General features: G+C 36.5%; 1 pseudogene; it reads right to left on the bottom strand.

Moving 5' to 3' along the window:
- Nucleotides 1-1,000: 1,000 nt before the first annotated feature.
- Nucleotides 1,001-15,927, bottom strand: LOC143385837 (sodium-dependent phosphate transporter 1 pseudogene; annotated as a pseudogene).
- Between the last annotated feature and the right edge of the window lie 942 nt (nucleotides 15,928-16,869).

Genomic DNA, 16,869 nt, shown 5'->3' on the forward strand with positions numbered 1-16,869 from the left:
AGCTGGACACAATACCTTTATTTTATTTATTCTCACGTGATGCTCTGGATGGAACCCAGGGCCTTGCACGTGCTAGGCGAGCGCTCTGCAGCCGAGCCACAACCCCAGCCCTCCTCTTCCTCCTTCTTGATATGTGGTTCACCAGCATTTCTTTAATGCTTTATTTTTTCCCTTTCACACAAATTAATGCTGGATCACAATACTCTTTCTTTGAAACTCTGTAGATGTTGTAGACCGTTTTATTTTGTGAAGAGATAGATGAGCATGGGAGACTGTCTGTTGCAACTTCTAAAGTTCATATTCCACTTCATTCTCATCCTTGCCACACTGCCAGAATCTTAAAGAAATAACCAAGATTGCCAAAACACTCTTTCTTCCTACTTCTGCTTAGCACTAATAGCGATGATTAAGTGCAAAGAAGTTATTACTGAAATTTTCACTGTGTCTAAAGAACTTCATCCCCTAAGAAGTTTCCATATTTGTCAATAGGATCTGCCACAACTGATGGGAGGCAAGATTCCCAATGACTATAAGGGACAACAGTTACATTTTTTGTTGTTAAGTCCTGGTGGATGTTAGGACAGAAACTGTTGGAACCAACAAAGCAGATTGTGCTCTGCCAAATGACTCTGCATGGTTAACACACACACACACACACACACACACACACACACACACACCTTCAGAGGCAACATTAACACACTGTGGAACTGAAGTCTGACACAAAAAGTTGAAAAATATGCATAGGAATTCACAGCCCAGAAGGAAAGGAGACCTCAGTAGGAACCAGTGGAAGCCTGGTTATTTTACATAGCTAATTTTGAGACAAGTCATATTTAGCACAAAAGCAATTATAGCATAAGTAACACTTCCCTCCCACATCTCCCAAACTTTAAAAAGACTCTTGTCAGTCTTCAGTAACACTGTAATCATTCTTCAAGACAGCAGGAATGTGTAAGGTGGTCCCAAACATTGACATGAATTTTAATCTCAACCAGCTTCACACTCTGAGGATGACACATTTGAAGACTGCCATGGTAGCAGCACTAGTAATGTCAGAAATGAGGACTGTGATGAACCAGGCCATAAATATGTTGGGAGAGAGTGGCCAGTCAATAGCCATCTTGATTGGAGCCAGTGAGCGGGTACATAAGAACCCACTTTACAATGTGCTGTATTGATGGAGTGGCCAATATTTAATGCAATTTCCACAGTGAGAATAGATGCCAGTTCAATACTGAAGCCACTAGAGGATGCAATTGGTGTCAAATCCTTCTCCATGATCTGGGTAACTCTTTTTCCCTAAACCCACAGACCAATACAGATTCCATCAAGACCATAGAGTAGAAGCTATATCAGTGTCACCACTTATAAAGAAATATCTCCTGATCATAAACCAGATACAAAACAATTAGAGGACAAATGTCATTGCTAACATCATTGACTCTGTAGGCGAATGACCTGAAGCAGGCTGTAAGGGTCTGCAGGGACCCAAAGAGGAGACAAACTTCAGATTTTTTTCTGATCATACCATTCTTACAGAGAGCTACTACTTCTTTTTTTGCCATCTATACCCATCTCTGCCCTGACACTCATATTCATCTCAGATGCAAAGTGATGTTCAGACATTGCATTGAATTCAACTTTACTCCTTGGTGTCTGCATCAGGCCATGCTAGCTCCTCCATTTCTTCACCCTTATGTTAATTTTCTTTGGCACAGAATGAATCTAGGTGCAAGTCACAAATTTCTATGATGTAGGAATTATAGTTATTTTTGCCCCTCAAGGGATTGCCAGCAGAATCTCTCATGCAGTCTCCTACCTCATGCAGGTGTAATTTATGGAGCAGCTATTTGTACAAACCAGGATCTTTATGCATGGTGTGATGCTTATGGTGGCCACGGGAGTTTACTTAGTTGCTGATGGCTTGATTGAACTGAACGGGGTACCCATTAGATAGTAGTTGTGCTGCATTCTTCATGTTGCTGTCTCTGTTGATCTCTCTCCTCTGGTCCATGGCAGGGGAGAGCCTTTCATCCTCTGGAGTTTCCAACAGGTCTCTGAGTTTGAGTGAGACTATTCTGTCCTTCACCACAGCCCAGAGGGGCACAATGGCAGACTCTACCTCAGAAGCAGGATTCCTATTTAGAATAGTGAGAAACAGCTTTGTTTCTTCATGATCTTTTTTCAAGCTATTCTTTTTTTCCCCATTAAGGGGGTTTCAGAAGAACTAGGCTGCATTCTTGTTTGATTTTTCTCTCCATCCCAAGACAAAGAACAAAGTGATGAAAGCACAGAAAATGTACATCCCACTGAGATGAGAATAAGAACCCACCGAGGAAGTTTGTCAAAGTCCAGCAATGGTGTTCCATTCCAGTATAAATGATGGAAAAGAGGTTTATTCTAACTGTATAGGTATAGAAAGCTGGAAAACACCCAAACCATTAGGAACTGGATCTTCTTTGTGGAGGATGAATGTACAAATAACGAACAATAAAATTCCAAACATAATAACAGAAAGCAGTGGAGAGATAAACTAAGACATTACAATCTTCATCAGTTCAAACCACTTGTCAGCCTCCTGCCCTTTGCTATGAGGGAGAAACAATGGTTTTACTGACAATAAATACAGGCATTATGGGTCCCAGAAATGGTGAGCTCCAAAAAATGAAGTCACTGGTTGTCATACAGTGGAACCAAATGGAGCACTGACTGGGAGGAACTCAGCCTGTATTTATTATCAGATCTTATTGAATATTCTAATTTGAATGTCTGGGTTGATGTGATCTGGGAATGAAGTTTTACAACACAGCTTGGAGATACGTTGACACATAATACACCAGTAATAAAAAATGACAAAATATAATTAAAGCAACAAGTTTGTAACTACAGAATTCTGCTCCTTCAATAATGCAGCCATACTGCAGGGTTTGTGACAGACATAAATGTAATATACTTGCACTGGACCCAAAGCTCCGATGGGGAACAGTATCTGCCTTAACAATGTCAAATCATCTCCCTCCTCTCTATAGTTTGTTTTTACAAGTCTTTGACCTTTTTTTAAAACTCCAAACTTTCCTCCTGTAAATCAGGAATCACCTTGAGAAGTTCTTGATTCCTGTATTAGACAGGAATTATCTAACTACTTGGAAGCAAGGAAGGCAAGGTCACCACATTCAGCTTCTTATGGTGCCTTTGTCACCTGATTCTTTGTCCCAAAAAGAAGAGTTGTTATCTATTCTAAGAATCTCTTGAACAGGGGAGGGTCCTGGATCCAGTGCCAGAGGCTTATAAAATTCAGGATAAGGAAGGGACGGTTTTATCTGAGAAATACTAAGTCATACTAGAAGTGACCCATGTCTGTTAGAGTTATGAAAACTTGGCCAAGTAAAGAGAAAATTTTGTAGGACAGAATCAGTGTTTTAAAAATTAAAGCTAAATAGCAGAAATTAAAAAAAAATAAGGCTTTCACAGAGACTCCCTAAAAAATAGCACATTAAAAATTAAACTTCTTCATTGTTGTCTCTTTTCTTCCTTCATTTTCTCTATTCTCTTTTCCTACTTTCCCCTTAAATTGAAATGTGATATGTGTCTTAGAAACTTTTAGTAAATTCATATTTTCTAAATTTATTTTCTTGATTGACTTTATTATGAGAACATACAGATCACAAAGGATCCTCTCCATCGATGGAGAAGTGATTGTAGTGTTCAGTTAGTAATGCTGAGCAGTTTACCTGTGTGTCACATTAAAATCTATTGTCTAGAATCACTGAACCAGAGCAAATAGACCCATTTACACTCAGGCACATTGTTAAAGTGTTGGTGTAACAGCAGTGAAAGCTCTTGAATGCCATTTCTTCTTGCCAGGGAGACTATGTTTGGAAGCTACATTCTGTCACTTAGAATCATAACTATAGTTGTTCTGCTCTGAAATTTCTCATAGCCTCATAGGCAGCTTCTGCCTGTACTCCTGAGTCCAGTGGCAAGGGGAAGGGGCATGCATTATATTCTTTTTAAAGGAGCCATACAAAAACTGCTCCTTCCTTCATCAGTCAAAACCAAAAAACTTCATTTGCAAATTGATTCATGCAAATTGCTTCCTTTTGGCCTCCTGCTCTTTCACCAGACATTTGCAGATAGACATGTTTGGATCCATGTTTAGAGTCCATTTGTTATTAATTAAATATTCTTCATGCTCATGTGATATGGATTTCTGATGATTTTGGTTTACCCATTGGGAAAAAAAGGACCACCCTTAAATCAAAGGCTTTTTATGAAATATTAAAGCTATTTTAATGACTTTTCACTTAATCACTTTTCATGTAGGTCAGGTTTGATAAATGTCAAGAGTACTAGTTGTAGTGATTTTGAATGACCCTCAGTGGTTCTCTGATTCTGGGCAGAATCCATCTGGCTATTTGAAGATTTCAGCATATGGGCTATTGCATATCCAGTAATTACTTGATAGCTTCAAAGTGCAACTAGCATTCACATCACTCAAAGGCCCTGGTTTTTCATTGATTCTATGTAGTTGGCCTTAAGTCTCAAAGCAAATCTCTCCCCCTCTTCCTTTAGACTTGATGCATTTGAGGTAGGAGGAGCAGGAATCTGTCTTTCCATGTGAATCTTCCTGGTCTTTAGTCCAAATGAAAAGACAAGTCTTTTTGAAAGACAGTGTAGAATTTCCTCAGTATAAAGCTGCTTTAAGTAAGTGGAAAATGAATATGTAAGTGATTACATCCAGGCTACAATAAAAAGGGATGATGTAATCACAGCAGAAAAAAATTTGATGTTTTGGAGATTTTTGTCTTTGCTTCACTTCCTGAGTTGCCAGAAGGTTCATTTGCATGCATACACAGGAGTGTATCACTCACATACCATTATTCTCTGTGTCTTGATGCCAAAACCACATGAAAGGTTTTTAAGATAGATCCTAAAAATGTAGACACTTGCTGACTTGTAATCAACAATAGAGTGTTATTCTATTTTGAAAGTCTCATTGCTATGACACAGGACTCTACTTATGGTCTATAGTCATTTGGGTTAAAATAACATCTCATCTTATATACAAATTGACAGTGTGTCTGCACAATTATTATTTTACTCAGTTATTCCAGTAATTCTATGAGGAAAATAGGACAGGTTCTACTTTTCTATGGTAAATGAGAAAATTAAGAGTTTATCATGAATTATAAAGGCTCTGAGATTTTACTCTACTCATGAGGTAACAAACTAGCTTGTTACTGCTTTCTAGATCTTGGCAGATGACATGAAATTCCTAGATCAGAGACACAGCAGCATAGCAACAGCATGAGCATCCTGTTGCTTCCATTCCTCCATGCCCTCCAGTCCTGTGGGGTGACACAGATGGGCCTCGATAGAATCTGCACCTGTAGTGAGCTGTGTTACAGGAGAGGAATTTAATGTTTTATACTAAGCAGTAAGAGAATCCACTTTTTGTCTGGGTGTAGACATTACCTTATCCATCAAGGATGCTTGCTGCAAACACAAACCTGAGAAATGGTTGTGATAATGGTTGTGTAAGTGGGATATTAAAGCCCTCTACTATTATATTATTATACAAACTATGTCTTGCTTCATATCATTGAATATTTGTTTTATGTATTTAGTTGTTCCAATGTTTAATGCATATATATTTACAATTGTTACATTCTCTTAATGAACTAATCCCTTTATCATTATATAATGTCAGAGTCTCTTTTTAAGTCTCTTTTTTATAGTTTCTGCACTAAAATCTATTTTCTTTGATATAAATATAGCTACACCTACTTTCTTTTGGTTTTAATTTGCATGTAATATCTTTTTCCATTCCTTCATTTTCAGCCTATGTGTGTCCTTGAAAGTGAAGTCTCTTGTATATAGCCTATAGTTGAGTTTCTTTTTTTAAATCCATTTGTTTCTCTTTATCACAATTCACTGCAAAGCTGCCTCTCAGAAATGAAAAAGAGATAAAAATTTCCAAGGCAAACAAAAACTAAGAGAATTTTTCATCACTAATCCTACCCTACAGGAATTGCTAAAGGGAGTTCTTTAAGCTGAAACAAAAGGTCATAAATTAATAAAATGAAACACATGAAAGCACAAAAAACAATGGTAACAATACAACAGTCATATTCATAATAGCTTAGGATTGTAATGATGTGTACAAAGAAATTTAGTCTTGGTGTGCAGGTTAAAAGAAAAAAACTATTCATAGCAATTGCAACTAAAATAAGTTGTAATGAAATACACATTATAAAATTATATGAATTCTCACATCAAAAATATAAAATGTGGTGGTAATAAAAGTATAGCATTATACACAAAGTTGTTACCATCTTGAAATTGACTGTTCAAAGCATATGATGTTCTATGCAAGCCTCTTTTTTTTTGGAGTTCTGGGGATTGAACTCAGGGGCACTCACTCAACCACTGAGCCATATCCCCAGCCCTATTTTGTATTTTATTTGGAGACAGGGTCTTACTGAATTGCTTAGCATCTCACTTTTGCTGAGGCTGGCTTTGAACTAGTGATCCTCCTGCCTCAGCCTCCCCAGTCGCTCGGCTTAAAGGCATGTGACACCACGCTTGGCTTATGCAAGCCTCTTAATAACCACAAAGCAAAAAAAGTACTTATTAGAAGCTCAAAACAAAAAATAGAAAGGGTTCAAAGAACAACACTATAGACCCATCAAACCATGACAGCAAGAGAAGAAAGAACAAAGAATGTATAAACACCCCCCAAAACAATTAATAAAATGGCAAAGATAAGTCATTACAGAGCTCTGCTGTGTAAAGTATTCTTGAAAGTATTTTTTTTCAGTATTTTGATTATAACCTTCTCCTCTTTACCCATCTACAGGTTTCTGCTGAGAAATATGCTGATAGTTGTATTAACACTCCTTTGTATGTGATGTGTTTCTTATCTCTTGTTGCTCTCAGAATTGTTTGTCTTTTGTCTTCGATTTTTGATAATTTGATTATTATATGTCTTGGTGAACTCTTCTTTGGGATGAATTTTATTGTGGACCTCTGTACTTTCTAAATATTGGCATTGATCTCCAGATTAGAGAAGTTTTCAGACACTATTTCTTTAAATATGCTTTCTGGTCCTTTTGTCTTGATTTTTCTCCTGAAATTCCTATTATGCACAAGTTTGGTCTCTGAGTGGAGTTCCAGAGTCTTTCTTTCTTCTTCTTTTCTCCTTTGGATAATTTCAAATGTTCTACCTTATAGCTTTCATACTGTTTCTTCTACTAGATCAAGTCTTCTATTCAAGCTTTCTATCAAATTATTTTTCAGTTCAGGCATTATATATATTCTTTACCTTAAGGATATCTGTTAGGTTGTTTTTCATTGTTTCTACTTTTGTTCTTAAACTGCTAGCTCTGTTTGTGTATTGTTTTCCAAATTTTACTTAATTTTCTACCTGTATATTCTTGTAGTTCCCTGATCTTCTTCAAGAGGAATATTCTGGATTCATTATCAGTCAATTTATAGATCTTCATTTTTTAGAGTCTATTATTGAAATGTTATTCGTTTCTTTTAAAGATTTAATGATTTTTTTATAATTCTTGAGTCTTGAGTTGTTATCTGAGAAGACAGCCCCCTCTTTTGGCTTTAATAATTTTTTTGGTGTGGGGGTGGGGGGTCAAGGTTAGACTTTTACTACTTAGTCTAGTGGGTGATTCTGGAAGAGTCAGTTGGTGAGTAATCCAGGCAGTCAGAGCTTGTTGTGAGTTCTCTAGTTGAGTCACTGCCTTTGCTCTGATATTGGGTTGGGCTACTAGCTGTATTCTGCTGTCTTAGGAGACACTGGTTGGTCTGTGCTATTAGGGAGAGTTCTCTTGGACAGTATGATGGTCACAGGGTGTATTCCCTGGATAGAAAGTCCTGCTCATTGTGATATGTTGCTAGGCAAGTCTTCAGGTTGGACTCCAAGGTGAGGTGAAGGTGCTGCTTGGGACAGAAAGGACCAGAAGCTATGCTTCTCAGAAATGCATGATTGAGAGTTGCCCCCTTCTCAGAATGGACACTTGGGGGCAAGTTTTTGGCTGAGTATTTCTTGTTTTTAAAAATTTATTTATTACCTTTGGTGTTTTCTTAGCATGGATATGATGATGCATGCTGTCATTTATTTTGGAAAACTTTTGGCCATTATTTCTTTAAACATATTCTTCTGCCTCTGCCCTGCTTCCTTATCCTCTAGAATACTGTATCCCAGCCTTTGGATGTTCTGTTCTTTAAAAAACTTTTTATTCTTTTTGTCTTGTTGGATTTCAGTTTGAGTCATAGCTGTTGACTTTTTTTCAAGTCTATTTATTCTTTCTTGAGCTGGGTCTATACTACTGATGAGCTGTTGATGGCATTCTTGATGATGATGATGATTATGATGATGATGATTGGTACTGGGATGGAATCCAGGGGCATTCTATCACCGAGCAACATCTCTGTCCCTTCTATTTTTTGAGAGAGTCTAAGTTGTCAAAGCTGGCCTTGAACTTGCAATCCTTCTGCTTTAGCCTCCCAGATAGAAGGCATTCTTTATCTCTATTACTGTTTTATTTATTTATATAATCTCTCTAATGAAATTATATCTCTGATCTTGGATGTGTTCTATCTTTTAATTAAAACCTTAAACGTACTAATCAAAGTAGTTTTAAATTCTCTGTCAAATAATTTCAATGTTGGGAAGAATCTGGGATTTGCATAGGGTTTTAAGTGCTCTGTGCAGCTTATCACTGTGGAGGCTTATTGAGAACCATCCCAGACCAGCAAGCTGACTTGGCCAGCTTTCCAGGAGTAAAACTGAAATAATTAAATGGAAGAATTACTTTGACACTCTCTCTGTTAGAAAATGATTCTCATTATAATATTCAAATGTGATAAGCCTAATTTCATCTCTAAATTCATAATCTATCACAAGAGCTTTATCTCTCGTCCAGCTTTTATATAAATATACTGAACCTTAATGTAAGTATACTTTTACAAAAGTGTACCATAGCTTTTTTGTTTTTCTAACTCCATTTATTAAAATGTTTCTTTTTCCCTGTCATAACTTTACCTTGCTCATTTCTGTAGGCAGTATTTTTTTTTAGAAAATACATCTAAGGCTCCAATGCATGCCCAGACAATTAGCATCAAGATGTATTTAAAAATACACTGATGTTTTAAATCTCTGAAGTAGTCATGCCTCAAAAATTATGTGGGTGGTTTTGCAGGATAAGTATTTGTGAGCATGCACATTCACACTTTGACAGTTGTTTTGCCTCCTTTCTCCTTTCCTTCTTCCTTTGAGATGGGGTTTTGCTGTGGTTGCCCATTGCTATTTTGCCCAGGCTGTCTTTGAACTCCTGGGCTCAATGATCCTCCTAATTCAGACTCTTGAGTAGCTGGGACTATAGGCATGTACTATTACACTTTACCTGATGACAGTTCTTTTCAAAAAGACCTGGAGGGGCTGGGGTTGTGGCTCAGTGGTAGAGCACTTGCCTAGCACATGTGAGGCAACAGAGTTCGATCCTAAGCACCATGTAAAAATAAATAAACAAATAAATAAAATAAAAGTATTGTGTTCATCTACAACTAAAAAAAACAGTATTAAAAAATAGAAAATCTATCTGTTGTCATTTAAAAAAAATAAAAGACCTGGAAAATCTTGCTTATGTTAATATTGGAGAGTATGTTCTTACTAGCGACTGTTTTTGACTTATTAGTAATATAAGCTTTATTTCACAAGATTTTCATTTTCCACCCATCTATCCATTTATTTAGGCATTTGCTCACTTGTTGAACAAACATCTTTTGAAGGCCTGTCACCAAATCCATTGCAAATAATACAAAGATTCTGCTCACAGGGAGTTTGTAATTTACTAGAGGACATAAAAAGTAATGATAAGTAACAATAATACACAATGACATATGACATTCTTATTGCTCCTTAGAAGCAGAGATTGCATGGAACACCTGTTTGCTTTTTCAGTTGCTACCTAATTACCTGCATGCACTCTCTCCTGCATTAAGTTGCACAACTTATACTCATTCAGAATGAGACTGCTGGAGTTCCTTTCATGTTCTCTGAGGTTAAAAATCTCTCCCTGATGTACATGCACAATTCCAATAATATTTATGAGAGTTACAAGTGCCAGCAGGAGGCTCTGCCCCTGAAGCTGTTGGAAGGCACTTGAATAGCTTTTCAGTGAAGATTAATGATTCCAGAAAAGGAAAAAAAAAACTTGGTCTGTCAGCTGGAAGTTAACTCGAAGGGATATAACAGAAGAAAGCCAGTGAGGAGACTTCACAAGTGAGGTGTGTTCGAGGAGTTTATGTTGGAGCTGAAGTTTTGATGAATTACATGGATAATGCTACTGACAGGAAGAAGTCAAAGTTTTGGGATAACAACAGAGAAAATAATGAGGGTTACTATTCCAAAATGCCAAGGCACACCGACAATCTGTCTGTCCAAGAGAATAGTAAGCAAATGCATTTTTCTGGATTAATTTCATTCGCCAAGGTAGAAATAAAACTGTCTGAAGTGGAACTGTTGTAAAGGAGATTCAGATTGTACTTCCAATAAGGACTCAGGCTTTCAAACTTCCTGTGAGCCTCGGATCCTGCAATTAAACCAAGTTTCACTCTCTGTGAAAGAGAGTGAAACTTTTCTGGTCTCCACATCTCTCAGCCTGCCTAGAAATTTTATTCCCCTAATATACATTTTGGGAGACTTCCTCAAAACAGAATGGAGACAAATTTTGCTATCTGATTTCCTCTGGAATTATTCTTCTTGTCATGGTGGATGAGAAACTCATGTCTCCTTACATGTCAGGTTCTGACAAGGTCCTCTTGTATACTTTGATTCAATAAACCATTTGGTGCTACATCCCAAGGTCCTTCATTTTCTCATTTATTTTAGTGATTTAGGACCTTGGATGTTTTGCTGCCTTCACACAGTAGAAATCTCCAGAAAAGAGCCAGGCAGGGTGTCACATTATCCTTACAATTAAAATGAGAGTATTCTGTCACTCCCCCAGTTATCAATTCAGGGTACCTCTGAAAGCCTTCACCTGAGACAGGATCTGTAGCCAAAGGTCCTCATCCTTCCAGAACAAACTGTTTTGGAGAAAGAACTGTGTCAATATGAATCTGAGCAAACAGCCTCTCAGAGATAGTCTGGGGGGTGTGTGTGTGTGTGTGTGTGTGTGTGTGTATGTGTTTTAAATATATTTTTTCAGTGTTGGGATTGAACCCAGGGCCTCTTGCATGCTAGACAAATAATCTACCACTGAGCTACATTTCCAGTCCCACTTTCTACATTTTTTTTGAGCATTCTCTTGTCCTTGTCCTCGTCCTCCTTATCCTCCTCCTGCACTTCTTCCTCCTCCACCTTTTAAATCATTAGAGCAAATTATTTACCCAGAGTAATAAATTTGACAGGCTATGAATCTATATTCTCACTCATATTACATGAAGCTTATTGAAGTTAATACACTGAAGAATAGGAATGAGAAATATTATGTAGAATTTGGATATCATGAATAATAGACATCAACTGTATCTGAAGAGATAACTATATTTTTCAGATTTTGGATTTGGGTGAAGGAGGATCTGAATGACTATGATTCCCTGTTTTTCAACAGGAAATTGTGAAATGCAAGAGGAAAAGAAATTGTTTTGTAAGTATAGTCCTTAATTATAAAAACAATTTCTACTACTCCTAATAACATTGTACTACATGCTAAGATATTTTACTTGCATTGTCTCATTTAATTTTCACAACTCTAGATGTTGAGTATTATTTAAAAAATACACATTTTAAAGGCTTATAAAATTAAGTGATTTACAAAAGATTTATCACACAAATTTTAATCAAGTCAGAATTTGAATACAGATCTCTATGCCCTTAAATACATTCTATTGCCTTCTCAGTACAGCTACTTGTGTTGTAACTTAAAGCAGAATTATTCTTAGAGTCTCATTAAATATGCCTTAACATCTAGATTTTGCCTTTTGATACTTGAATAATAGCCCAAGGCAGGATTATTCATAAAGAAATATTTCTGGGTATTAGAAGAAATTGCAGAGTATGCCAGGCCTGTATTACTTTGGCTTTAATATTTCTTTTCTTTCCTTGCTCTTTTCTGTCCCCTCAAGGTGTCATTTGTGCTCTGAAGTTCATACATACATGCATGCAGATGCATACGTGCATACCAAGAGTATATTAAAAGAACAACTAAAATCCTGGTGGTAAAACTGACGGCAAGTAACAGATCAAAGGGTCATAATGGGGCAAATTAACTGCAAAATTAGAGAACAAGAGAGCTTAATTATGCATGTTGGCAGTGTTTTAGATTCCTTTTCATTCAATTCAGTTTTGTTCTGTTTTATTTGAATGTTTTTGGCCACATTCACTGCTCTAGACTTGAGAAGCTTGCTGATTTTAGCTTCATGCCTTTTCTTGACTAGCACCAAAATTTTGTTGTTAAATTTCTATGCTGTATTGGAATTTTAAGTATTAATATGTCTGCATTATTTCTACATTAAATAAGTGTTCCCTGATTTTAGAGGGCCTACAAAAAAGGTAACACTCTGTTTAAACTTATTTTAAAGGCTGTCTCTGCAAAAAAGAGCTTCACTGGGTCATATTTGAACTTGCCATCCCACACTCATCACAGGGTTTGCATTTCCTTGGCGGCCACAAAGTGTTGATTCAACTTCTCTTTGGCTTCCTCTCAGTGGTTGGCCAACTTTTGGAAGTGGTGTGCCTGCTCTTCATCTGTGAGATGACATTTAAAATATTGTCTAGCAGAAAAGCATTTTAAAATCTAGAAGGTATTTTTAAAGAAGAAGATCTTCCCAGCCAGTCTAGGGAACTACTTGCTCATATTTTTTCTTACTCAGGGAGTTGTCTCACCTTTTCTTAAGCAGAGCTCTTTCCATCTTTGACAGCATAAATTGCATTTACTCCTTTACTTATGAATCCTTTCACTCATTTATAATTTTGTATCTTCTACTAGGCTGCATTTATTGTTGCCATACCCCAGGACCTGATCATTTTAGGCATATGGTAAACATCAGAAGAATTATGGCAGTCTAAAAAAAAATCTAGCCTTGATAAGAATATGAAAAAAATAAACACTTTTTTTTTTTTAACTATTCTAGTGAAATATATTTTAGTATGAATTTAATGGAGGGACACTGACAATCTGTGAGAAAGTCCTTAACATGTGCCTTGAAAATTCTAGAGATCTTGTCTACAAAGTCATTGGATACTTCATCAAAAACTCAAGCAAAAGACATTTTTCACAAAATGTATAATGTTAAAAATTAATAGCAATCAAATATTCAATAATGTAGTAACATGGAGTCATTAAAATAATATTTTTGAAGGTATTTCAAAGAATGTTGATGATATTGTTAAAAAAAAAAAGTTGGCTTTCCGTATCCATGGATTTCACATATGTGGATTCAACTAACTGCAGATCAAAAATATAAACCAAAACTGTGCCTCTAACTGAACTTGTGTGAACTTCTTGTCACTATTTTGTAAATAATGCAACTATTTACACTGGATTTAATTGCATTAGTCCTGGAACCAATCCTCCATGGACACTGAAGACTACTATGTGTAAATAATTGGATAATTTTGAATTTGTAGAAAAAATTACATATGTACATGTATATAATTTAAGAAAAGCTGGGGATACATACAGCAAAATATTTAAAGAGGTCATCTCTGGGGATGTTAATAGAATGGACGATTTTCATAGTCTTTTTTTTTCTATGCTTACTTGCTGTGGTTTGGATATGAGGTCTCCCTGCCAGAATTCCTGTGTTAATGCAAGAGTGTTCAGAGTTAAAATGATTAGATTGTGAGAGCTGTAATCTCATCAGTCCATCCTACTTTGAACAGACCGACTGGGCAGTAACTGTTGGCAGTGGTGGCTGGGGGAGGTGGGTCACTGGGGGACATGCCCTAGAAGGGTGCATCTTCCTGGCAGCCCCCTACCCGCTTTGTCTCTCTGTGCTTTCTGACCCCTGCCATCAACTGAACAACTTTCCTCTGCTTTCCCCCAGGATATGCTGCCCAGAGCAATGCAGTTGACTTTCTGGGGACTGAGACATCTGAGACTTCGAACCCTAAATAAATCTTTTCTCCTCTAAGTTGTTCTTGTTAGGTGTTTTGGTCACAGCAACAAAAACTAACTAAAACATTACTTTTTCCTTCAAAATTGTTTGTGTTGGGTATGTAATATCTTATGATTGCTTAATGGGTACATTTAAAAATAGTTTTCTAAGTACAGTGATCTAATATGACTTTGTAGAAAATAATTCTTCCAAGCTGAATGAATTTTGAAAATGATATGTATAATTTAGAAAGCAAAGATAGGAGTTAAAAGTTGCTTGGACTATTTGTTGTTCACTCAACAATAGAACGTTTGACAGAGCAAATGTTTCTTGAAAATCATAGTAAAGTTCATGATTCCTCTTTTTTGTTTCTTGTGTAAAATTATTTTATTTTTGGTTATAAATATAAATATAAATTTAAATATAAATTTGTTCCATTAAAATATCAGTAAGCATTATATCCTTTGTTTTTAAAAAGCCCCATATTATAAATCAAAATCTTTAAAGCAAAGAGATTTAATCTAACCAAATTGCACGTGATTACAGATGTTGACCCTGCAGGTGTTGAATGTTGCATTACACTAGGTTCTGGGAGCTTTCATGAAGAGGAGATTTGTTTCTAGCATAACTCATTCATTTAAAGAAATCTGGCATTTTTAGATACGTCCTTATGGTCTATGAATATGACATTTTTTTTAAAGGCTGTGAGTACATAACCTGTACAACCATATGTAGCAGTCCCAAATACTAAGGAATATCAAACAAAATCATCAACAAAACCAGAATCATGAGTGCTGGTTTTGAAAAAGATAAATGCATAACTGACAATGGACACAAATGAGTGAAAGACCTCTTTAGATACTCAATTAAAAACTATTTCACTTAAATTTTGGTCATGCAACTGAAGGACAGAGTGAAGTATAAATGTGTGAATAATTATTACTCTTAAAGGTTAGCAATTTTTTTTCATTCACACTAAATTCACTGTTTCTACATTAAAATATGATTGAATGCATTTTTAGATGAAGAATATGATAATAGCTGGCATTTAATCCTTATAATGCCATTTCCTCATTTTGCAAATGAGCAAACTGAGCCTCAGAAATGCTCACTTGCTGAAGGTCACACAGCTCTTATGTGAAAGGGCGAAGATTCAAATTCTGCTTGTTCAGTGAGGTACAGGGCTTAACCTGTAGACCATCTCATTCTTTTGAGGGAATTTGTCTCAAGGACTCATACTTGGATCTTTCCTCTTCCCAAAGAAGTCTGCTTGTCTATGGATGAGCTCAAATCTAAGGTCACAGCTCTGCAGAAAGGCACAGCACGGGAAGGTGGAGCAATATCAAACGTGGTAGGGGAAAAAAAAGTCATCTCTTGGGGACTGATCTTCCAGATAAGGGCTTCCCATTGATGAAGGTAGAGCTAGCCAGTTCATTAAGGCTTCAGCTGGGAAAGAAATTAGCCAGTGTTTTGGAATTAATAGCATGTTCTGTGGGTCAGTGGTTCAGAACTAATTGGACCCAGAATTAGTGTACTGGGGACAAAGGGTTCTCCTGGCAACAATTGAAAACATATTCAGACTTTGCTTCCTGTCTGTACCTGTATTCACCTGTGAGTGTGACAAACACACTGTAATCCTATGGTCTGTGAAGGGTAACCATGTACATGCTATTTCTCCTCATGATTATCCTTTTGCTCATTTCCTGATATTTTTTTGTGACAATCTTACTTGCCAAGAACTGTCCACTGGCTTTCTGCCCTTTTGCCCTCCATGCCAGGTGTTGTGTATGCATGTGGGACCATGCTAGCTGCTGTGGGAGGCCAAGATGCTCATTTGCCAGGGTTACAGGCAAAGGTCCAGGATGTGCAGATCAAGAAGAAAAAAGTCAGCCAAGGATCCTCTATGTAGCAGGGTTGGGCATCCTGGCCAGATCCCAGGGCTTGTGTTGATTTCACTTAAGGGTTAAAAGTCCAGATAAAAGAGGCATTAATATTCATTTTCTTCCTTCTTGCAAATAGATTAATTACTGGGATATGAAGCATGCTGGCTAAAAATCACCACTTTGGGTGACACCAGGAATACTTTCTCTTAATTTGCAAAACCCATGTTTCTATAAATAAGGCATGTTTTGTGGTTAGTAATGCTGAGAAAGAGCTGAATAAGTCAGAACTGTATTGTTTCTTCTTTAGTAAAAAGCTTATTTTTAACAATGACAAGTTTGGTTGCCTCCATAGAGGCTCGGAGAAAAATTAACTCCTTTTTACCTTAAACGAACTCTAACATACAGTTTATACTATATCATGGGGTTCTCATTAATCAGAAAGACCAAAACTATCATGATTTATTTGTACATTACTGCTTGGTTGATAGGAAACTGTCTTGGAGGTGTTTTTTTAAAAAATAATATGTTCTGGAAAAAAATTAGGCTGTTTCATATAATCTACTAATAAGAAAAGGATGACAGATTAAAAAAGAGCTACTTTCCCAGGGTAATCATTAAATATTTATGCAGGACACAGCAAATAATCATAATAAGAATGCATTTTGGCAAGTTAACAGCACAATTTATCTTTAAAACACTTTATAAAAGCAAGCTATTAATCCTCCTACCCTCTACATGATAAGGTTAAAAAATCATTACCCTTCCCCCCATTTTGTTCATCAACTTTGTTTTATTTAAGTAGCATTAAGTTTAAATGTGGTTTTTTATTCTACTTGATGTCTTCCTTAGTCATAGATTCACT

Source organism: Callospermophilus lateralis, chromosome 2 (genome assembly GCF_048772815.1).
Source record: "Callospermophilus lateralis isolate mCalLat2 chromosome 2, mCalLat2.hap1, whole genome shotgun sequence".
Classification (NCBI taxonomy): domain Eukaryota; kingdom Metazoa; phylum Chordata; class Mammalia; order Rodentia; family Sciuridae; genus Callospermophilus; species Callospermophilus lateralis.